Here is a 26,056-nt window from a genome sequence, read left to right on the forward strand (position 1 = left end):
CAGTACGTTGCAAAATATGGACACGACCATCAGATAAATCGTATGACTGGACAGTAGCACACAGGGTTAAAGCACACAGAATATCAAAAGTAGAAGTAAGAAACAATTTGCAAAAAGTAAATACAAATATAAATACCAGAGCTACTGGTTTACTGGCTACTACTGTTCCTCTCCTTCCCATCCTCTGTTTTCCTGTTGCTCCTCCTCCCCCTGAGTGAGGAGTTGTACAGTCTGATTGCCTGAGGGACAAAGGAATTTTTCAGTCTGTTGGTCCTGCACTTGGGAAGGAGCAGTCTGTGTGTGAAGAGGCTCCTCTGGTTGTTGATGACGGTGTGCAGAGGGTGACTGGCATTGTCCATAATGTCCAGCAGTTTGTCCAGTATTCTCTTCTCTGCCACATTACCAGAGAGTCCAGTCTCATGCCAACCACAAAGCCAGCCTGCCTGATCACTTTGTCCAGCCTGGATGTGTCCATCTTGGATAATATGGTAATATGAATGTGCAGCCAATGCTCTGTGATATGTGCACTTAATAGAACATAGGCTAAGCAGTAAATGTGCATATATAGCTCATGAAAATTAAGATTATGTGGGCACAGATCTTTTAGGAGTGACCCACTTTCCCTCCCCCCAAAAATATTTTTGTGGAGACAGGGTTTGCAATCAGGATTGCCTGAAGTAATTGTGTTATGGTCTGAACCCAAACAGAGTGAATGCTGGACCCAAAATGCAGGAGACAGAAATGAACGAACAGGATTTATTATACAACTGAGGAATACTGCAAATGTGCCAATAGAATTTGAAAAATGGTTCTCAGACCGAATGAATGGAGACCCAGCCTGTGCTGCGGTGGAAACAGGGAGCCGCAGTCCACCGGGACCAGAATCAGGGATGAAGGGAGGTGAGTCCAGAGGTGTAAGTTCCAGATCTGTGGCACTGAATGAAGAAGTGATGACCGGTGCCAGGTGGCTGTCCACGGAGCTGATGAGGTGAAGTCTGCTGCAGAGAATGACAGAGAGTGGTGAGAGTCGGCGTATTCATGCCTAGGGAGGGGATCACAAAAAGGATGAGCTCAAGATGACAATGAAGCCCAAGCACTGAGCTCCAAAAAGGCAGCGTAGGAATGCTTAAGCCTTCAGGCAGAACATGTCACATAGGAACGCATAAAAACTTTGAAATACGTATATACAGAGAGGCAAGGTACCGTGCAGTGAAAACTGAATTTCTAGTGAGGGTGGAGGAGTTGAACCGATGGTTATACTGCTGAGTTGATGAGCTGCTGTTGAGCGGCAGGTGTGGGAATCAGCTCTGTCATGCCACCAGGAAAAAGAGAGAGAGCGGGGGGCAGCACACAACAAATTGACCTGTACTTAAAACGAAAGAAAAATATATCATCAATGATGTTCATGTTTTGTGGGATATTTTAATCATGGTTTGCAGCAAAATTATTAATGGTTTGTGAATATTCAGGGTTTGTGTAAATTTGCGTTAACAGTTTACAGATAATTCACAATTTACAGCAGATTCAGGTTCTGGGGATCAACAGCCCAGACCTGAATCTGATTGAACATCTCTGGAGAGATCTGAAAATGGCTGTGCACCGACGCTCCCCATCCAACCTGATGGAGCTTGAGAGGTGCTGCAAAGTGGAATGGACAAAACTGCCCAAAGATAGGTGCACTAAGCTTGTGGCATCATATTCATGAAGACTTGAGGCTGTAATTACTGCCAAAGGTGCATCAACAAAGTATCAAGCAAAGGGTGTGAATACTTAAGTACATGTGAGCTCTTGACAACATCACATTAACTACCATTACACACCATACTATCCCACTTCACCTCATGACCTCTGGAAGTCACCATGAGGCGATACATTCATGCATATTTTCCTCCTTCACTCCAATAGTTCTAGGACACCACTGATGTCTTAAACACAACCCAGATATTGACTGGCCAACCGGGACATTCGCCCAGTGACGTGAGAGGTGTCTCTCTCACTGTTCGCTATCTGCTATGCCCACTAGCAATTCCGAAGTTCCCCCCTCAGATTACACTCCAGTTGGTTTGTCTTTGGTTCCATCAGTTTATCATGATCTTGCCCCAGTTTTCAGTAAGGACAGGACCCTGTCCTTACCACCAGATCGTCCCTACAACTGTTCCATCAATTTACTTCTGGAGCTATCTTATCATCTACCAGGTTGTTCAACCTGAATCGCCAGGAATGTGAATCAGTGGAGCGATACATTCAGGAGTCCCTGCCCTCTGCTATCATCTAACTGTCTTCTTCACCGGTTGGTGCCAGCTTCTTCTTTGTGGGAAAGAAGGATGGTACCCCCGCCCCTGTATTGATTACAGGGGTCTGAGTAGTATCACCATCAAGAACAAGCATCCAATTCCACTTCTCAGTTCCATGTTCAAACCCTTGCGTGGTGCTTCCATCTCCATCCAACTAGATCTCCAAAATGGGTATTGTTTGGACCGATGAATGGAAAATTGCGTTCAAGACCCCCCGGGTCATTTTGAGTACTGGGTAATGCTCTTCGGTCTCACCAATGCTCCTGCTAGCTTCCAGGTACTAGTTAATGATGTACTGCATGATTTTCCTGATCAGTTCATAAACGTTTATTTAGACAACATATCAGAAGAAATGCTAGACACATGTTCATCAGGTCCTCCAGCAGCTGTTGGAGAACTGGCTGTTCATCCTGGCCGAGAAATGTGCATTCCACTTACCCTCTGTTTTCTTGCCAGGTGTCATCGTTGAGCAAATAAAACCTTATCTCAAAAAAATCTGTGCAGTACATGAATGGTCCACTTCCACCACACTAAAACAGCTTCAATGGTTCCTCAGGTTTGCCCATTCCCATCGCAAATTCATCCGTAATTACAGCCAGGTCACTTTGCCACTCACCGCTCTGACCTCAGCCATCGACATCGTTCAGCTGAACACATGAGACAGACAGAAAAAGCATGTATTAAATCATAAAAAATGTGTAACCAACTGCTCAAATAACCTTCTGATTGCAAAGCTTTTAGAAAATGTTTATTCATTGTATTTTACACAATATTTGCACAAATGGAGCCGTTATGAGAGCTGAAGTGGACGAGGAAAGGGAACAAGGTCATTTTGGCCTTGAAAGGCTGCAAGGTTGTGACGTGTTTTTCCTCTTTGTTTATTTGTTTGTACATGAACAGAGTCTCTCTGCATTCATACGGTCCCATGTTTTTCTGGGTGATCTCACACTTTATCTTGTTCTTGAAATCCCACTTGTCCAAATATGGCAAATGATGGAAAGAGGAAGTGAAGCAATAATTCAACAAACTGTTGCAGCAGGATGAGTAATTATGACAGTTATCAAAGGGACTCAAGACAGAGTCCAAATAATGGACATTAAAGGAGTCGTCCCTTTGACAACCTAAAATCAGAAGACGGGACAGTATGGAAAATACAAATAAATAATAAATAGAAAAAGAGAGAGAGAGAGAGAGACAGAGAGAGAGAAAATGCAGCGATTCTCACTTTGTCTTCTGTTTCATTGCTGACAGTATGAGCCAAAGATATTTCACATTTTGTCGGGTGGACTTCATTTCATTTGTTCATATACATCTAAACCTGCATTTCAGGCCTGCAGAACATTCAAAAACCAAAATAATAATAATAATAATAATAATAATAATAATAATAATAATAATGGGACAGGGCAATTTAGGTGTAATTAGGGTCCCTTTATTCAAAAAGTAGCGTCAACTCAGAGCATGGCGCCATTTTGAGTCCAACTGTGCTGAACTACTGAATGAACCTTTTATGTTTTGCAACATTTTTTTTTTTTTTTTTTTTAGCATTTAACCACATACAGCAACACATTCAGGTACATGTGCTATCAAAATAAATATAGTGAATAAAAATAGTTAAGCTATCAAATTGACATAAATTTGCAATTTATGATGATTTATTTAATTAACTTAAAGCCTGATTTATGCTTCTGCAGCTCTGTAACTCGGTGTCATGCGTGACAGTTTTAAAGTTCTCCATCTTGGATTATATTTTATTCTGGATTAATTTGACCCTCAACAAGCTTTTCTTTCTACAATCGTCACCTCCAAATAAAAGGTAAGATGTACAATTTCCGCTTTTTCCAACTTCCGTTGTAAAGTTGCGGACTTTTGTGATCCATTTGTAATCAGTGTGTGCACTGCAAAAACTATTAAAATATGATGGTAGATGAAGGAGTGAAAACAGAAAAGTGTCCAATCACAGCCTTTTGTGTCTGATTTAACAGGTGCACGTCAGACTGCGGGTCTGAGTCTAGGCATGGTTTGAAAAAATAAGCGGTTGGTTTTTGAACAGAAATGACTCCGGTCCCACATGCTCTGCGTTTTTAATGGAAATATATTGTAATCAGACGGGACATTTTATCCAATGTTGTTGGTCATTCGGCTGCTCCCGGTTATTTTGTCCGGGGTCGCCACAGCGGTTACAGCTAGATCCGCATTGGTGATTGGCAAGTGGAAGTTTTACGCCAGATTTCCTTCCTGACGTAACTCCAGTTTTACGTGGAGAAACATACACACAGCCGCTGGTGTTCCAAAGAGGTCTCCCATCCAAGTATTAACCAGATCCTGCTCTGCTTAGCTTCTGAGATCTGACGGGATCAGACTGACACAGAGCAGACCAGCTGCAGGACATTTTATCCAATGTGAGCGAAAAATCCGTTGTACAAATCCGTTATATACGTTGTTTATTACATGTAAAACAATTCAAAACCTTTGGGACTTTTTTTTTGTCCGGTGACTGCGAGTATCTGGTTCATACGACGATGGTTTAGGTGAGTTTTACTGTACATGGGACTGAACGATAAATTTACCTCTCAAAGGTTTGATGATGATGTCGGCTTCCATCCCACACGGTTGACTGAAGACACGGATCTGAAGGGAATCTGTACATCTTGAAGCCCTTGTTGTGTTTATTTGTGCATCCATTTGCACAACAACCCGGCATTTTCAGCGAATAAATAAATAAAATAGCTGGATTTACATGCAGACACATTAACAGCGAATGTTATTTTGGCCCCAAGATGGCACCATGAGTCACATGACTGTTTTTTTTTAACTCGTCATGTCATTACTCTCTGAGTTAAGGCACTCTAGGGGTAATAAAAGGTTTTTAAATTAAATAATGTTGTTATTTCAACCAGGTGATGTAATCATGATCTGGTACAAAAGCAGTATCCACAAAAGAATGGATCCACAAAGACTCTCAGAGGATTTTCAGGTTTTCAACAATTGTGTGGGAAAATGATTGAAATGTTTAAAAACATTGTTTCCCAAAGAAAGACTGAAAGGGAATTACATTTTTTTCCGATACAGGGTATAATATCATCAAACAATTCAAGGAGTCTGCAAGAATGTCAGAGTCCAGAGCAAGGGTGCAGGCCAAAGATGAACACCTATTATCATGAAGAACTGTCATTCATCAATAGCTGATATAAACATGGACAAGGGATTACTTTTGGAAACCTTTGTCAAGCACTACAATGTACAGTTTCATTCACAAATGCCACTTACAACTTTACTGTGTGTGTAAAAAAAAAAAGTTTTATCCTTGTCCAGGAGAGATGTTGACTTGCTGTGACACAACCTGTTTGGACCATCACACAGTGGAAACATGTATTGTGGTCAGATGAATCAGTATTCAAAAACTTTTTTTTTAGAAGCAAACGGACACCGTGTGCTCCTCACCCAAGACTAAAAGCATGGTATATCTGGAAAGTATTCACAGAGCTTCACTTTTTCCACATTTTGTTGTGTTACAGCCTTGCAGGGGTGGTGGCCAAGTGGTTAATGCGCTTGATTTCAGTGCAGAAGGTTCAGGGTTCAAATCCCACCCCTGCCACATTTCTCCATGTAATGTGGAGTTGTGTCAGGAAGGGCATCCGGTGTAAATCCTGTGCCAATTCAACATGCAGATCCTCCATGGATTTGCTGTGGCGACCCCGAGTGCAAACAAGGGAGCAGCCGAAGGGACTTACTTCTGTTGTGTTACAGCCTTATTTCAAAATGGATTCAATTAATTTTTTCACTCAAAATTCTACACACAATACCCCACAATGAGAGTGTGAATTGTTTAAACAAAACAACAACCCCCCAACCCCCCACAGCAACAACAACAAAAAAATAACAAACAAACTTAAAAATCACATGTACATAAGTATTCACAGCCTTTGCCGTGAAGCTTAAAATTGAGCTCAGGTGCCTCCTGTTTCCGCTTTTCATCCTTGAGATGTTTCTTCAGCTAATTTGGAGTCCATCTGGGGTAAATACAGTTGATTGAACATGATTTGGAAAGGCACACACCTGTGTATGTATATGGTCCCACAGTTGACAGTGCATATCAGAGCACAAACCAAGCATGAAGTCAAAGGAATTGTCTGTCGACCTCTGAGACAGGAATGTCTTGGGACACAAATCTGGGGAAGGGTACAAAAACATTTAGATTAGATTATATTAGATAGAACTTTATTCATCCCTTTGGAACACTCTCTCAGGGAAATTGAAGTTCCAGCAGCATTGTATAGCAACACACAGGGTAAGAAGCACACAGAGCATCAAAAGTGAAAGTAAAACAACAATTTGCACATATAAATATAAATACGAGACATACTGATTGCTACGGGTTTACTGGCTACTACTGCCTATCTGCTCATCCTGTCTGTTAATCTGAGAAATCAGATGGTGGAGTTGATGGTTACAAAGAAACCTGTACCCTCATTACCCTGTCTGGACTCAGGATGACACCTATGAGATCCATGTAAACTGAGCAATCAGGGTAGAAGGGCCTTAATCAGGGAGGTGACCAAGAACCCGATGGTCACTCTCTCAGAGCTCCATCATTGCTCTCTGGAGAGAGGAGAACCTTCCAGAAGCACAACCATCTCTGCAGCAATCCACCAATCAGGCCTGTATGGTAGAGTGGCCAGACAGAAGCCACTTCTTAGTAAAAGGCACATGACATCCCGCCTGGAGTTTTTCTTTGATCTGATGAGACAAAGATTGAACTCTTTAGTGTGAATGCCAGGCATCATGTTTGGAGAAAACCGGGCACCATCCCTACAATGAAGCATAGCTGGTGGCAGCATCATGCTGTGGGGATGTTTTTCAGCAGCAGGAACTGGGAGACTAGTCTGGATTGAGGGAAAGATGAATGCAGCAATGTACAGAGACATCCTGGATGAAAACCTGCTCCAGAGCACTCTTGACCTCAGACTGGGGTGACGGTTTGTCTTTCGGCAGGACAATTACCCTAAATACACAGCCAAGATATCAAAGGAGTGGCTTCAGGACAACTCTGTGAATGTCCTTGAGTGGCCCAGCCAGAGCCCAGACCTGAACCTGATTGGACATCTCTGGAGAGATCTGAAAATGTCTGTGCACTGACGCTCCCCATCCAACCTGATGGAGCTTGAGAGGTGCTGCAAAGAGGAATGGACAAAACTGTCCAAAGATAGGTGCACCAAGCTTGTGGCATTATATTCGAGAAGATTTGAGGTTGTAATTGCTGCCAAAGGTGCATCAACAAAGTATTCAGCAAAGGCTATGAATACTTACGTACATGTGATTTCTTTTTTATTTTAAAAAAATTTGCAATAATAATAATAATAACATTTTTCTGTTATATGGCTGGGGGGGGGCCTGGCTGCCGGTTGTTTGTCTGTTTGTTTTCCTCCCAGGTGGCGTGCATTTGGGACTGAGTGGCTGTGTTGCTGAGGCTGTCAGGACCTCACCCTGATCACCTGCGACTCGTCAGGACTCACAGCTGAGGTGCATCTGGATGGATTGGAGCATGTTGGCATTTAAGACTGGAGTGCACAGTGTGTATTTGCCAGAGACTCGACCTTGTGACCAGACGGGTGAGATCGTCGTCTTGGGAGCCATCTCATCAGCAGCGGATGCTGAGAAACGTCCAGGTTTGATGCACGGTCTGTGAAAGAGGAGGGGGTGAGGTCTCACGCTCGTCAGCACACTTCCTGAGGTACGTTAGATTTTGTGACTAACAGTTATACAGTCAGTAAATGTGGTGTCCCTCACACCTTATTGTATTGAGCTGTTTGTTAGTCATGTATCAGCTTCCACTGCGGTGGAGTTTTGTGAACTGGATGTTCCATGCCCGCAGGTTGGAAGCTGATCAGCAATCAAGCCAGGAAGTGTTTGCTGTTTGTACACCTTTAAGTGTTCTGTGTGTAGAGTGTGGACTCACATAATGGTTCCTTCTTTCACAGACTCGGTTGTTGCGGCCACCTGGGGGGTGTCGGCGGGGTCCTTGGGTCCGAAACAGCTTCTGGCTCCGGACCGTTAGCGCTGCTGGGAGCGCACCACGCCAGACCGCACCTTTTTGTATTATCACTGTTATGTATTAAATTCAGTTAGCCTTTGTACCGTGCTCTGCTTATTTCATACTGGGTCCTTCAAACGCTGGTCGGTTCTCCGAGCTGCGTCCGACACATAACATTTTCTTGTTGTCATTATGGGGTGTTATGAGTAGAATTTTGAGGGGAAAATGAATTTACTCCATTTTGGGATCAGGCTGTAACATAAAATGCGGAAAAAGTCCAGTAAAGGTATTCATTGATCCTGCTACTGGTAACATTGTAACCCAGGACAGTCTGCTGTATGGATGGGTAGTGTGTCCAAACCGGCTCCCCCACTAGCGCTTGTGCTGGTGAGGAGGCTGTTATGACACCCAGAAAAATGGAAAAGAAGACCTGTTAAAGGATGGATGAACTCAGTCAAGACTTATCATGCGTTTATGTTGGATGTTTTATTTTATTTTATATATATATATATATATATTGGAGTGACATAACTGTTATTTTTACCCAGTTCTTTCATATACTTAACTACCCTTTCCAAGAACCAAACCATTGTATTCCTCATTTTAGTTTATTAAAGGTCATGACAAAAACCAGGCCTGTGTCCATCTTGTGAAGGCACACGAAGTAGCTTGTACAACACTTTTATACAATGTGGGTGTTAACAATGGGTGTGGTTTAGTCTCACATTTCTAATGTTACTGGCTCTCACCAACAGATGTCCCTGTGTCTGAAACTTGGACATATGATGGAAGTGAAATTTAACTTACATTTCTCAGAACTTCAAAACAAATAACACAGACAAATACTTGATAGCTAACATAACCCTAACTGTAACCCCTTTTTGTTTTGTTTTTAATTATAACCTTTTTAATTTTATATATATATATATATATATATATATATATATATATGATTGTGTATGTAATATTATCTATTTATCTATGTATCATGGTTTGGGTTTGTAGGGAATATCGTTCGTACTTTGTACGGCATTCATACTGCAGGTCAGCTTGCACGAATTATGGGCTAATACTGTGCTAATAAAAAGTGCTAATACTGTTAGCACACAACATTAAATCCAGTGAGAGTTTCATTCAGTGCAAATTTTGCAGCAGGGACATCTTAGATGATCCATTAGGACATTTCACTGCACTAAAGGCCATATTATTTCAAGTGTTTGTAATAAGATACTCCAAAATGACAGGCACAGCCTCCGCAGCCAGTTTGCACCTCATTTATAGGACCAGGAAATGTATTTTCTGCAGCAGCTAAGTTAGTTCAATCTGCCAAAAACAATGATGGTGAACTTCTACGCTGCCATCATTGAGTTCATCATCTCCTCCTCCTTCACCGTCTGGTTCACTGCTGCCACTCCTAAGGACAGGAGCCGACTGCAGCGTATCATCCATGCAGCAGATAAGGTGATCGACTGCAATCTGCCATCCCTGCAGGACCAGTACACCTCCAGGGCCCTGAGGTGAGCAAGGAAGATAGTGAGCGATCCCTCTCACCCAGGACACAAACTTTTTGTCACCCTCCCCCTCTGGCAGACGGTTGAGGTCCATCAGGACTTAAACCTCAAGACACAAAACAGCTTCTTTTCGTCTGCAGCTAGAGTTATAAATAATGCCAGAGACTCCCACTTTGACAAAGTACAGACTGAAAGGTACTGTACATCTGCATGCCTGCACAGCCACATTCCACTATACGTATCTATTTGACAGTAAACATAGTTGTGTCTATTTGACTCCTTTACTTCTTACAGAAGTGATTTTTCCTTTTCTTTTATTCTTGTTTGTGCACCATTGACACCAGATAAAATTCCTTGTATGTGAGAATTTACTTGCCAATAAATTTGATTCAGATTTTAGAAATGAGAGTGACTGAGGCACTTTTGATTGAGATATAATGCAAAATGTACACCAAATGAGCTTTTAAACATTAAATTAAAAGATCCACAAAATCCACAATCTGGATCAGATCCAGATCAGACTTTGTCAGGTGATAGTGAGTGCCAGTCCGCACCTCACTTTCAAATATGAGAGTAAAATATACATTAAATGTATATTTTGTTATGTTAAATATAAATGGCTTCAATGTTAAATGTAAATGGCCACACAATCTGTAATTGAGATTAGATCTAGATCAAACTTTGTCAGTCAATAAAGGATGTCATCATAACATAACATTCTCAAATATGAAAGAAATTATTTCTTTTTTTTTACAGAATTATGACTTTTTGATCATTCATTCAGTGTTAAAGATAGGGATTTTTCTCATTTTCCATGATTTTTCCTGACTTTGAACTTTGACCTATGACATTGAAAATTTAATCAGTTCTTGCCTATCAGGATATGAATCCTCTGTAAAAAAAAAAATTCATAATGATATATGAAAAACTGCGTGTTACAGGCTGTTCAGAAACAGAAAAACAAACAAATAGGGGTGAAAACATAACCGTTGTTGGCAGAGGTAATAACATACAGTACATTTAATGAACTTGTTCATATAATTTTGTGAAATATATCTTGGCATGAGTCTCCTGTTGGAGCTTGGCTTCAGTTTTAGGAAGCTGGCGCTGTTCCACCCATTTGGCCATGTAGATCTGGTATTAGTCCAAGACCATTCTGCCTCCATCAAGACTCCTGTCAGAATGGTTGGGAGTTCTTTTGCTCACAGTGTCCATTTCGTCCTCGCACAAAGTGTTGGAAGCAAATATTAAGACCCTCGTCCAATTACCATTGGAGCCATTGGATAAACACCCATAATTGTCATTTGGTTGCCAATGTGCTTCTGGAATTGCCTCCTCAGGATGGGTACGATGCAACATGCCAACAGAAAAGCTACAATTAGAACGATTGCTGCACGATTCCTGTCCTAGCAAATACCGCTCCCTGTTTGCCTAAAATTTTTTCTACCCAATCCCATGTCTATTTTCCCCACCAGCATTCCTTTTAATCTCATGCTGTAGCTCCTGAATCTTAATCACCGCCACAGAAAATGTCCCGTCAGGTGCAGCATTACTAGAGATAAATGTACAAGAATGTTCTCCAAACATTTGACATACTCCTCCCTTTTCCACCATGATCCAATCTAATGCTTGTCTATTTTACCATTCTGCTTGTTTCATGTAATTGTTCACCAAACGCCTTACAGGCTTCATTAGTGTAGTTAATGAATCTCTGTTGGTTGAAGGAAATGCAATTCATCCAATCAACATGTTTATTATTTGTGATCCACTGGATGACGCCTGCCAGAATCTCATTTCCTGCTTTGAATTCCTCTGGAACTCCTCTCAGCTGTCCTATAGCATCTAAGTAAACATACTGATCAAATGATGCATATCTTTTAACTTCATGACCTCTATTTCAGATTTCTTGAATTTCTATTATGGTACTATTCTTTTGTAGAACACCAGTGCAGGCAATCTCAACTGTACTCAGTGGTGGGCACAGATAACCAAAAAATTAACTTCGATAACAGATAATCAGATAACTGAAAGTTATCTTTGATAACGTTAAAATGATAAACCACCCAAAAATGTATCGGAAGTTACAGATAACTGATAACTGATAAATTCCAGTATTGTCTCTGGTACACTTGCAACTACTAACAAGCTGATTTTGAGTTTAACACCACGATCGTTTCTGAAAGCATCAAAGGCGACGTCAGACCCAAACAATGAGTCAGCACTTCTGTCTTTGAGTGTCCGGCCCCCTGCTGGAAGCTCCAGTTTACTACATGGCTTCCAGCACAAACGCAGCTGAGAGGAGCCACAAAGCTCAATTCTCTACTCAATCACAATGCTGCCGTCAGGCGGAGGACTTGGAAAATAAAGCAATGCTGACTGGAGGGACTACGTCTCTCGGCTGGCTTGGGAACGCCTCGGGGTTCCCCTGGATGAGTTGGGGGAGGTGTGTGTGAATTGGGAGGTCTGAGCGGCTTTGCTTGAACTGCTGCCCCCGCAACCTGACTCCGGATAAAGCGAAAGAAGATAGATGGATGGATGGATGGATGTATGGATGGCAAATAAAATGAATACTGATAGAATAACTCCATTAATGTCAATTCTGTCATTTGTGCAAAGTTAAGATATAACATATGTCTTTTAATGTTGAATAATGCACTAATTCTGAAGTTTTGTAACAAACACAGACAGATGGCATTCTGGGTAAAATGTGCCTCTGGGGTGAATACTGCCATGAATACTACTGGCCAGTAGATGGCAGTAGAGACCTTGAAAACTTGCCAAAACAAAATTCCACATAATCTGTGTCTGCTACTCTGCTACGTTTAAGATGCATGGAATTTAATAAACTCAAACACAATAACAATGTCTATAAACCCAGAGAATATATTCACGAGAGTTTTAGGCACTAGAGTTTAATGCTGTTGTCCGTGGAGGCTGATCAGAGTGTCTCAAATGTAATTCTAATGTCATGAATGTACTGAGATTACGCTATACCCATAATGCACCTGGACACAGCATGTCTACATTAAAACCTTACAAATTAGCGCATTACTTTAAAACTAAAACATATATCTGATATTTTCACTTTATAAAACTTCAGACGTGATGTTAATTTAAATAACTTGTCCGAAATTATTTTGGTTAAAATTTGAACCATAAGTTAAAAATGTATGCCTCTGGATGACTTGGGTGATAAGAAGAAATGAGGTTTTATTTATTTATTTATTTATTTTTTGGTGACCAGTTCTCCTTTGCCTGCAGAGGATAGAGCGGTTTCTTCTAGAAGCAGCTCTCTTCTGTTTGCAGAGGGTAGAACTACACATCTGCTAGAAAACATTTAACAGGTAGGTGCTCAACTGATTTTAAATTTTATGAGAGTTTGTAGCTGTTCATCTTTGTTTACCATGTTAATGGTCTAAAAATTATCGACAAAATTTATTGGAAGATAATTAGCCCGATAATGGTTTTCAAAGTTATCTGAAAAGATAATCCGATAATGAAAACATTATCTTTGATAATTATCGGTTATCAGATTATCGGAACTGTGCCCATCACTGACTGTACTAATGTGCAAAGTCCAGTCCATCGGGATGGTAAAATATTCAGTAACACATTATCTCCACACATTCAGTAACTGTTCGCTTAGCAAATAACCTTGTGTGTATTTGTTAGTTTTCCCCCAGATGGACACCCTTGTGTGTAGTTTGTTAGTTTTCCCCCAGATGGCGCACTCTGAGCTAAGGAACACCTGCTGCGCATCATCAACACAACACACATCTGACGTCCATGAGCGGCTCATCAGCAGCGGGTTACTTAAACCCAGGCTTTCAGCTCATTCACTGCCAGATTCTTGCACTGCATCCTGATCGTGAAGCTTCCATGATCTTGACCTTGGCTTTTCTGCCGCTTCCATGCGCTCTGATGTCTGAGCTCTCCGCAGCTCATTCCAAGGTAACCTGGCCAACTGTAATTTCTGTATTGGAGCTTGTTGATGTTTTTGGTGTTTCCAGACACTGTCCTGCACGCCTTCCTTGTCGCACATGTTCCTGGCTCCCACGCCACATTCTGCACAAGTTCACTTTCAAACTCTCCGGCTGTCAGGTACAGAGCATGTAGCTCTGCCACGCTTCAGTTAAGTTCCTTCATGTTCTGTGAGATCCCGTTCTCACCCTGCCCCTGTTTGTGACTGTGCATGACTAAGAACTGTTTCCAAGAACTGGCTCCTTGAACTGCTAAAGATAAACTCGGGATCATGTTTGGGCAGAGATAGCTCATGGACCGCTTCAGGGACAGCCTTTTGGCTCGTGTGCATGCCCCAGGGGAGAGCCTGGAGGTGTATGCAGCTGACATGAGCCAGCTGGTGTTGGAGGCGTTCCTGGACTATGGCGGCAATGCACAGTGAGAGGAGAAGTTTTGATGTTTCCTGGCCTGCCTAGACCCAGCATTGCCTGGAACAGTGCCTAAGTGCCTGGAACAGGGCACGGCAGATGTTGAGGAGGCCCTGGCTGTGGCTGAGTGCTGTGAGAACACCAGAGAGGCCCTACAGAGAGACAGTGCGGGTTCATTCATGGGTGTTTACCTGGGTCAGAGTGCAGCTGTCCAGTCTGTGTCTGTTACAGATGACCTTCAGAGGGCCATGGAGAAATTAAATGAGGACATGTGTGCCATGAGAATGGAGATGAGGGAGTTGTACAGGGAGAATCAGAGGCTGAGAGCCAGAGATGCCGACAGGGGGGATTGTGGCCTTCGCTCTCCATCTGGGGGGCGCTGTAGCTGTGCCTACGGGGAGTCCGCATGTCAGTCCAGGATGTCTGATGACAGGCACTTGGGATGCTCTCCCAGCTGCCCACCTGATGGCTATCCACGTGACAGAGGCTTCTCTCCAGCAGCCAAGCAGTCCTGGGACAGGAGTCCCAGTCATGGTTGGAGGTCCCGCAGCGAGGAGGAGCCAAGGAGACGTGGCGTGCATTTCTTTCCACGTCAGTGATCTGTGGAAAGCAATCACCAGGGAAACAGACAGTAGCAGGGGGTTGAGGCCTGAACGCCAGCTGCTCAGACCGAGGGCCCTGTACAGCCTGACATGACTAAGGATGTGACTGAGAGTACTGCTACCGGGGACTTTCGTGACCATCCCACATCCTATGTCAGGGGTATAGTGGAAAGTTGCAAGATTCCTATATTAGTGGATTCGGGAGCTAATGTCTCATTGATCAGTGCGGATTTTTGAATGTTGGCCCCGGCTTTGAGGAACCGGCCTTTGAAAAAGAACTATATTAGCTCTTGTGCAGTTAATTAATAAATATTGGACACGCTTTTGCACTCCCCTTTAAAAGTTTACACCGATGTCTCCAATGAGGCAGTGGGTGCGGTGTTGGCACAGGATGAGGAGGGGCTCAATAGGGTAGTGGCGTATGCCAGCCAGGCTCTCACAAAAATACAGAAGGGGTGGTCCACTTTTGATAGAGAACTGTGGGTGGTCGGGTGGGCCGTGCATGAGTTCAAACACTATGTGGGACTGTCTACTTTCTCTATCATAACTGACCATCGTCCGCTGTGGGGCATCAGGAACATGGCTGTGGATAATGACCCTATGGGTCATAGGAGTAGGTGGATTTTGGAACTGGATCTGTTTGACTGGGTCATGATTCACAAGGCTGGGGCCCGGCACAATAATGTGAATGCACTGTCGCACCGACCGGCTTCTCCGCCCTCCCCGAGGGGACTCAGACAGGTCGGCTGGGGAGCTCATGGTCGCCTCGGTGGAGGAGCTGGGGTGCTCATCACCTCCCGGGGTGTCCCATTTGCGTCCGCAGGCTGCCTGCTCCCTTTCGGGGAGTGACTCTGAGCTGTGGGCCCGACAGCAGGATGCCCCAGATATTAACATAATGGTGGGGTTGTTGGAACGGAATGCAGCGAGACTGCCTCGAAGGCTGCTCAGGGGGTCCTCTGCCAAACTGAGGAAACTTGGGACAGAGTTCAGCCACCTATTGATGGTAGGTGGACTGTTGTGTCGGACTGTGTGGCCGACAGCATCTGGGGAGGATCAAATTCAGGTGGTGGTCCCTTGTTCATGGTGCCTGAGCTCCTGCAGCAGTTACATGGGGAGCCTACCACAGCACACTTCTCAGCGGAGCGAGTGTGGGAAACGGCCAGACTTACTATTGGCCCTTAATTGTATCTGTAATAAAGATTTTTTTTTTTTTTTTTTTTTTTTGCAATTTGTTGGTTTAGCATCATAAAAGATAACTTTTCAGTTATTGGATTAATGGTTATCGAAGCTAACTTATTGATTAGCTGGGGTCCATCTTAGGCCCCCTGCTTTTCTCCCTTTATATAGCACTCCTTGGGCACATATTGCGACATTTTGGGATTGCCTTTCACTGCTATGCTGATGATACTCAGTTATATATGCCATTAACTGGTGTTAATCTCATCCACATAAAATCCTTAGAATATTGCCTTTCATAAGTGAGAAGATGGATGTCTAGCAATTTCATACTTTTAAACTCTGATAAGACTGAAATGATGGTTCTTGGTCCAGTGAGACATCGGCATCAATTTGTCCAGCTAACGTTTAGCCTAGGCTCATGTGTCATACATCACACTGATGTATGGTTATCTTAAGGTTCCACTGCTTTTTACTATTTGCTAATCTACCAAATTCCTCCTCTGGGTGATCCAGAACAGTAGTTTTCACTTCTGGTTTGGAATTTAGTATGGTTTCATTGAATATTATTGCATCCAAAACAGGTTTGGTGTGTTTAACATCTACTGCTAGAACAGATGGTTTAGCTTTGGTCAGAACAGTTGTGATCACATCTGATTTAGTTGTCTGACCTTGTGCTGTTAACAGTTATTTTTGGTGTAAAAACATTTTTCCGGGATTGACTATGATTGCTGTGTTTTTAGTTCTTATTTTAGCATGCATCGGACTAGTAGAGGCAAAGTCATTCATGAACTTAACTCGTAATGCTGGCACAGGTTTCAGGCTAACATGGATCAGAATGTGTGTGGTTGCACTACACTCCTCTGATTTATGGCATCTGTCTCCTTTCCAAGATGGCTGGACATTGGTTTTCTGGCTTGTTGTCCATACTGGCTCCTCCAACCTCTGTCCTGTCACAGATTGTCTGGCAGCATCCGCATCAGAATACTCATTAATGTCAGTGCACTGTGTCTGTTTATCATTTTTCCTCTGACTAACTACCACCTTTGTTTATGTCGTTGACTTTTGTGCTCAGGTGGTACCATTTGATACTTGTTTCAACCTGGACTGCTGTTGGAGTTGCCCAGACGAACCACTTTGAAGGGACCTTCCCATCTTGGCTAGTGCACTTCCTTCAGAAGACTTTGATATACACTTGGTCCCCTGGCATCACTGGCCTCTCGACTTCCAAATCAGGGCCTGGATCCCTGCTCTTTCCTGCAGATAGATAGACCTATGGCTTGCAGTTGTTCAGTATAATTTTTCAACTCTATCTACAACTGCTCAGTTGGGGGTCCCTTATTTGAGCCCCTTAACTGAGGTGCGGGCACAGGCCTCCCCAAAGGAAGAGGAGATATCGGCCATATCTTCCTTCCATTGTGATTAGGGATGGGTATTGATAAGATTTTATCGATATCGATGCCATTATCGATTCCACTTATCGATCTGATTCCTTATCGATACCTGTTGTGAATTTTCTGTGTACTAAAAGTAGACTTTACAGGTTTTATATGTCAACAACATTTTAAATTGGTCACTGGATCCTTGATCTCTGGACATAAATAAAAATAAATAAAATCTGTAGTTTTTGTCAAACAAGACAGGAGTCCCAATTAGTGACTTTCATCCTCACAAAAGTGACTTACGATTGACATATTCAAGGATGAAAGTGGTGAAAAACAACAACAACAAAATGCTATAACCCAAAATTACCCCCAAACAGCACCCGCACAAAAATGTTTGAATACTAGAAGCTCTGAAATGCAATCTGGGACGATTCCAGACAATAAATTGCAGTGAGTGCAGCATCCATTTTGGTGAGAAAAAAAACAACTTTCCTTTTTCAAATTCATTCAAGTAGTATTCTGCTCTTACTAGGATGCAGCAGTTTTCTAGTTTGGCAGATAGTTCTGGAGGAAGTCACTGAGAAAATTAACACATTGAAAATATGGTTTGACTGAAACAAATTGTCATTAAACTTAAATAAAACAGGGATGAAGTGGAGGTGTAAGAGTCACTAGGTGTTCACAGGAAATAGCTACTTATATCTATATTTATTTATTTATTTATGTTCATTGTTAGTTGGTTTTATCTTTTCTGTTGTTTTTTGTTTCATCAGGTTTGCAGTATTATTAGTTATTATGAGTTATTATTACTATTATTGTTGTTGTTGATGTTGCTATTATTAATAATATATGAATAAAAATAATTACAATTTGACTCTTTTATGACAACGAACGCTGAGCCATTAATTATCATACAGAAAACAAATGCACCCAAACATGCTGAGATGCAAGCAACTTAATGCTAACTTTAACATTGAAAACGCCATAGACATGCTAACGCGTAGGTAAATATTACTCACAGACATATGCTCTTTAGGGTTTTAGCGGGGAAAAATGAAGATAAAGCGAAATAAAACAATGAACCAACGAAGCAGGAGATCGAAGCAGTGATTCACAGATCGAAGCAGGAGGCTCAGATCTTTCAATGTTTGCAGAAATATGTTGCAGATGTTTTATCACTCGGTGGTCTCCAGCATCATCTTCTACGCTTAGTGAGCTGGGGCGGCAGGCTGAAGGCAGCTGACACAAACAAACTCAACAAGCTCATCAGGAGAGCTGGCTCTGTCCTGGGGTTGAGCTGGCAAGTGTCAACTGTCGTGGAGGTGTCAGAGAGGAAGATGCTGAGGAAAGTGTTCAGCATCCCGGACAACACCTCCCGTGCCCTGCATGCCACACTGATGTCCTGTCAGAGCACCTTCAGCACCAGATTGAGGCCACTGAGGTGCACCACAGAATGCCACAGGAGGTCTTTTCTACCTGTGGCAATCAGACTGTATAATGTGCCATGAAGGGCCGAGACACTGCAGGTTTTCCTTGCTACCAATCACCTCAGCAGGTGATTTCATTATTGATCAGGTGTCTCAGCAGGTGATTTCATTGATGATCAGGTGTTTATGTCCAGGGGAGAAGCTCAAAGAAAAACAACAATCACAAAAGGCATCACCACCAAGGCTATGCAACTTTTCAATTTTGCAGCAATTCAACAGTCAACATCAGCTCAAATAAACATTTACATGAAGCTGATGCACAGTTTAGATTGAGAGAGAGAGAGAGAGCCCTAACAGACTAAACCAAATTATAAGAAAACACAGAAAACTGTGTGACTATGTGATTAGAAAAAAATCAACCAAAAACCAAAGTAAACTGGAATGCTATTTGGCCCTAAACAGACAGAATTCCGTGGCAGAATACCTGAGCACTGTGACCAACCTAAAGCTCAGGAAATCCTTGACCATGGACAGACTCAGTGAGCACAGCCTCACCGTGGAGAAAGGCCGCCACAAACAGACCTGGCTCCCCAGAGAAGACAGACTGTGCACCCACTACTCACAACATGAGGTGGAGATCGAACTGTACTTCCTAACCACCTGCCCCTGTACCAAGACATCAGAGACACGTACTTCCCACATATCACAAACACCCAAAAAGACTTTGAGAGCATGACCAACATCGACCAACTTCCGTATCTTTTGGGTGAAGTACAACAATGTGCAAACACAGCAGCAAGTCTTGTGAGTCGCTGCAACAAGAAAGGAAGGAACAACGGACATAAACCACCGTAACCCCAAAACAGGAGATTAACCCACTATGCCACTTTATTTGTGTATGATATAACACATTTTATAGGATAGTAAAGCACAATTGGCAGCACAGTGGCTTAGTGGTTAGCACTGTTGCCTCACAGCAAGAAGGTCATTGGTTTGATTTCCACCTGTGGCCTTTCTGTGTGGAGTTGGCCAAATTATCGTATCTCAATATTGTCATATAAACTGTCATGTAAATGTCACTTATATACATGCTGTCCATATTCTTGAGCCGCTTAGGTGGGTAGGGAGAGTTCCCATGGGATAAAAAAGCTTTTCAACCTACCATCCCTGGTTCTCAAGACCAGGCACTTAAGTGGCTCTATTCTTTCTCTCTCGCTCTCTTTCTTTTTAAGATTTTTTTGGTGTACCTTAGTAAACACTAGTAGAGTTCCACCTTAGATTTGGAATGTATACTAAAAGATATACCTTACTAAATTTTCATATCAATATGATAAATGATATGACTATGATTTGACACAAAGTGCAGCAACAGTGAAAATTAAACATTCTTAAACAAAACAGTAATAATAATACCACACTCATTTTGCACTCATCATAAAGTTAGGATACTGTGCCCTCCAAAAGTATTGGAACACTTGGAATTTCACACATTTTAATTTATTTATGCCATTTTAAATACAAGAAATATCAGGCGTGGCACAAACTGTAAGGACACAACTGCAAACTCACATGACTGATAGAGCTCAAAAAGGGGGTTTTATTGGCTCAACAGGCAGGTGGTCGGTACACGTGTGGTCCAGCCGCGTGGCAGAGGTAGCAGGCAGACAAGAAACAGAGGCGTAGTCAAAAAATAGGCACAGGTCAAAATACACAGCAATCAGAGACAAGACAAAACTCGAGGTCAAAATATTGATAAGCTGGACAAAACTAGGCATGAGACAGAGGCTGGAAAGTGACACAAAGTCGACGATCTGGCAGTGAGCTGTGAGACTGTTAGGGCTTAAATAACTGGTGGTGTGATTAGTGAAACGAGATGCAGATGTCGTGAAGGTTCTGGAAGGGAGCGTGACTAGTGAACAGAGATATGCATGGGACAAGAGAGTGAAGGCAGGAAAACAGAGTGGGGTGATGAAAAAGACAATGATGCGTGAGCAGGTGCAAGAGCGGGAGTGAGTGAAAATGCAAAGCAGACCAAATCAAAGTGTTTGTTACGGTTCGGGCGTGAGTGGAAGATGAACCCAGAAGCAGGAAGCAGAAGTGAGCATTTAACACGGATTTATTGCTCGCAATATGACAGAGTATGGAATATGACAGAGTACAGAATGTGCAAAATAAACTAGGCTGCCTAGCCGAGTGGAGACCGGCCCGCTGAACTATGGAACCAGAGAGTCTGCAGTCCAGATGACTTCAGTCCCAGTGGTTGGATCCGGAGCCAGGTGGCCACTTGCAAGCTGTTGACAAGGCTGAGGAAGATACACAGAAGGGTGAGGGCTGAGCCAGTCACTGAAGTGGTTTTCACAGTCAATCAGAGACAACTATCACAGCTGGTCCAGATATGCAGGCAATTAGACAGAATGGTTCAGTTCAGTTTCTTCTAGTGGTTCTTATCAGGAAAAGTTCACAGTTCAGTTCATATGATTATTCCAGGCAGTGTTCAGTGAGCAGCAGCTCATATGAGCAAAAAGGAGAGCAAACACTTAGCTTGGCTGATGTGGAGCCTGGGAGCTCCATAACAGGCTGCAGAGGAGTCTTGACAGCAATCAGGTTGCTTCAGTGATAAGCTGCAGCTCTTCAGGCTGGTGTATGGAAACACCGAGAGACAAAGACATGCAAGTATAAACAAAGGAGCCAGGCTTACCGTGGAAGGTTTGTAGAGTTTCTGGCGAGCATGGAGTGCAAAGCCTGGGTTCATATACAGATGCTGATGAAATGTGGAACAGGTGTGTCGATCAGCTTGAGGCGCGCCGCCTGTGCAGAGAAGAGGGAGAAACCAGCAGCAGCAGGAAAACAAAGCAGGCAGCCCACAACAGTACCTCCCCTCAATGGGAGCCCCCAGGCGAACTACCAGGACAACCAGGGCGATCAGGATGGTCCCGGTAGAAGTCCTGGATGAGGGAAGGGTCCAGGATGAGCCCCCGCTTGACCCAGGAGCATTCTTCAGGGCCGTAGCCCTCCCAGTCCACCAGATACTGGAAGCCCCGTTCCCGACGATGAACATCCAAGATCCTCTGGATGGTCCAGGCCAGATGGCCGTCCACCATCTGGGCAGGGGGTGGCGGAGAAGCAGGAGGACACAGAGGGCTCAACGAACTGGCTTCAGTCTGGAGACATGGAAGACCGGGTGGATCCGCAGGGAGTGAGGAAGACGGAGCCGGACGGCTACAGGATTAACCACCCAGTCAACCATGAAAGGCCCGATATAGAGGGGAGCCAGTTTCAGGGAGTCCATACAGAGAGGGATGTCCCAAGACAAGAGCCACACCTCCTGCCCGGGCTGATAGTCGGGGGCGGGAGTCCGATGTCGGTCAGCATGGCCCTGCGTCCAGGTCTTCAACAGGGCAGAGCGGGCGGCCTTCCACACCCGATGGCATCTCCTGAGGTGGTGTTCCACCGACAGTATGGAGACCTCTGTCTCTTGCGATGGAAAGAGGGGTGGCTGATAACCCAGTGAGGCCTCGAAAGGTGAAAGTCCGGTTGCAGAGGAGACCTGGGTGTTGTGGGCGTACTCCACCCAGGGCAGCTGTAGGCTCCAGTCCACTGGGTGGACGGCGGATACACATCGCAGGGTAGTCTCTAGCTCTTGGTTGACTTGCTCCACCTGCCCGTTGGTCTGAGGATGGAACCCGGATGACAGGCTGACTGAGGTCCCCAGCCCATTACACAAACTCCGCCACACTTGCGAGGTGAACTGAGGCCCTTGGTCAGAGATGATGTCCAGGGGTATGCCATGCAGCCAGACAATGTGGAGGACGAGGAGGTCAGCGGTCTCCTGGGTGGTTGGGATCTTCAGCAGGGGCACGAAGTGGGCTGCCTTGGAGAACTGATCCATGATCGTGAGGACCACTGTGTTCCCCTGGGATGGAGGAAGTCCCGTAACAAAGTCCATTCCGATGTGTGACCACGGACGGCCAGGAATCAGGAGCGGTCGTAGGATCCCACAGGAGGTCAATGAGAAGTCTTCCCTTGGGCGCAGATGGTACAAGCTTGGATGTACTCCTTCATGTCCGCTTGTGCGGAGGGCCACCAAAAGCGGCGACGGAAGAGCTCTAGCGTCCTGGTTGTCCCTGGATGGCAGGACAGTTTGGAGGCATGACAGAATTGAAGGACTTGTGATCGAACCTCAGGTGGGACGAAAAGCCGACCGAGCGGCCCACCCCCAGGGTCCAGATGGCGGGTGAGGGCTTCCTGGACAACCTGCTCAACATCCCAGGTCAGGGCCCCCACAACCATGGATTGGGGTAAGATGGTGTCCGGTGCTTCAGGTTGTCCTTTGGTCAGGGTGGCAAACTGTCAAGACAGAGCATCTGGTTTGATGTTCTTGCTACCCGGACGATAAGAGATGGTGAAGTTAAACCGACCAAAGAACAGTGACCACTTGGCTTGCTGGGAGTTCAATCGTTTGGTAAACTGGATATATTCAAGGTTGCGGTGGTCTGTCCAAACGACGAATGGGACTGCGGCTCCCTCCAGCCAGTGTCTCCACTCGGCTAGGGCTTCTTTAACAGTGAGGAGTTCCCGGTTACCCACGTCATAGTTTTGTTCAGCGGGGGTCAGGCGCCGCAAAAAATAGGCACAAGGGTGTACCTGGTTGTCCTTCTCTGACCACTGGGATAAGACTGCTCCTAACCCAGAATCCGAGGCATCAACCTCAACGATAAACTGACATTCTGGGTCCGGTTGTGTGAGTATTGGTGCGGTAGCGAATCATTCCTTTAGTAATGAAAACGCTGTGTCAGCTTGAGGGGTCCACTGAAAAGTATTCTTGGAGGATGTAAGTGCTGTGAGAGGTGCAGCAACCTGACTGAATCCACGAATGTAACGCCAGTAGAAGTTCACGAACCCAAGAAACTGCTGAAGTTGTTTAACAGATGACGGGACTGGCCAATCAACTACCGCTTTGACCTTGGCCGGGTCAGGCTTTACCTGGTTGTGAGAGATGATAAATCCCAGAAATGAAACGGTGTCTAGACTAAACTCACACTTCTCGGATTTGACAAACAAGCTGTTCTCTAAGGCCGCGATCACACCGGGCGCGACACGAGAGACTGCATCCACAGGTTGCCATGTAATTCCTATGTAATGACATGTTTTGGCGCCAAACCGCACAGCGCGACGTGATGGACGTGAGTGAAGCAACGCGAGTGAAGCGATTTTGAGCATTTTGCGCATTTGTGGCGTGATATTGCATCGCGTCACGTCGCCTTGCCCTCCTCCCCAAGTTGAAAAATCTGAACTTTTTCGTTTCGTCGCACCGCGATGACCAATCAGGGACTGGATATGTGGTGACGCAGGGGAGCTCTGCGCGGGCAGACTTTGTTCATGATGAAGGAGAAGCTCATTGTTGCTTTGAACGCGAGGCCTGAGTTGTACGACCCTTCAAACTGTGATTACAAAGACAAGTACAAAAAGGACACTGCGTGGAGACCGGACTGGAAGGTAACCTTTGAATTTTTTTCTTTTTTTTTTTTGTAGTTTGCTAATGGCTTTAGCGACTTTGTTCTTGGCAGATCCATGTAATAATAGCAATACTTTTCACAATAAATGATAGTTAACAATAGCCACATTATTGACTGATTCTGCAAGGCGGACCGACGGGGGAACAATGTTTCGTGCTGCGTGCGCGAACGAACGAACCGCCGGTAATGTGGAGATGTCTGGAGTTTATTCTTGATGTGGATATGTTCAGTCTCTGGCAATCTGCTGGACTTATGTCCCTTTTGTCCTTCATTTAACACAATTATGACAGAGGGGTTAGAAAGCGAGGGGCTGTAGCCTTTTTTTTAACACTTGCACGCACGAACGACTCATCCATGAAAATAAATTTATTAACTACACGGATGTATAAACAAGTGGTGACTGGTTTATGGGGGCATAATGGTGACATCACATTATATGCTGCCCTCCAAATCAGTCACTATTTATATATTGACCTCCAAAATGAGAGCCGCTGTTCCAAAAAGTCAAGTTATTTAATGGCTAATCCTCTACACTAATCAAAATGATATTATGTTAATTGATAGTTAGTGTTTACAAAAACAAATCTATCTTGATCTATTTTCAGTGGAAGTGTGCCGCAAGCGGTGGAAGGGCTTGCGGGACACATACCTCAGGGAGAGAAGGATGGAGATGGAGGCCAGGAAGAGTGGGGCAGCAGCACACCAGCGGAGGAGATGGAGGTTCTCTGGTGTCCTCTCGTTCCTGGATCCATTCGTGGCTCCCCGGCCCACTACCAGCAACATGAGCCAGGTCCAGGAGCCACAAGAGGACCAGAACCAGGGCCTCCCTCCCTCATCCACCTTGGACCAGGAGTCAGAAGGTACAGTGCAACCAAAACATGTATTTTAACATGTCTTTTAAAGACGTCATAACGTTATGTCCTGTCATTAAAGAGGATGATGAAGAGCCCAGGACCTCTTCACTGCCTGAGGTCCCGTCAGGCTCAAACGACCCTGGTCCTTCTGGTGCTGCTCCACAGGTGTGTGCTGGATATAATACAATCCACCAATCAATGTACTTTTTCTTTGTTTAGGGCTGTTACACACTGTAGAAATTGTGGGAAATCTAATTTAAATTTTTAAATTTTTCACAGGACAAAGAAAGAGGAGGAGAACCAGGCCACAGGAGGAGCCTTCTGCGGTGGAGGCTGCCATTTTGGCAGCTCTCCAAAACCGGCCGCCACCACCTCCCCCCCTCCTCCTCGAGAATTTAGTGCTATGTAGGATTTTCTCCTCAGTTTAGCGCCATCTCTTGAAAGACTGCCATTTTATGAACAAGAAATAGCAAAATTGGAAATTCAGAAGGTCATAATTGATCATTCCACATTTGTGCTTAATTTGGAACATTCGGCCCCTCAATAGATTTTTTTTTTTTTTTTTACAATATAAATTGGCAGTTTTTCAAGGGATGGACCTAAACATTATCTCCATCCTTCTCTCCCTACCAGCCTGTGTCTCCAGTTCGTTTTGTACTTGTCTTTGTAAATTTTGTTCCAGTCGTACAACTCAGGCCTAGTAAACAATATGTCAATAAATTTGTTCTTTTTTTCCTGACAACTATGGTATAATTTCATGCAGTCGATTTATACATAAGTATGACATTTTCATTTATCCACCAATGCATAATAATAATAATAATAATGTACTTTTGTGATGTGTAGAAATATAAGGTTTTTCACTTGGG

The sequence above is a fragment of the Thalassophryne amazonica genome, chromosome 7 (assembly GCF_902500255.1).
Source record: "Thalassophryne amazonica chromosome 7, fThaAma1.1, whole genome shotgun sequence".
NCBI lineage: Eukaryota > Metazoa > Chordata > Actinopteri > Batrachoidiformes > Batrachoididae > Thalassophryne > Thalassophryne amazonica.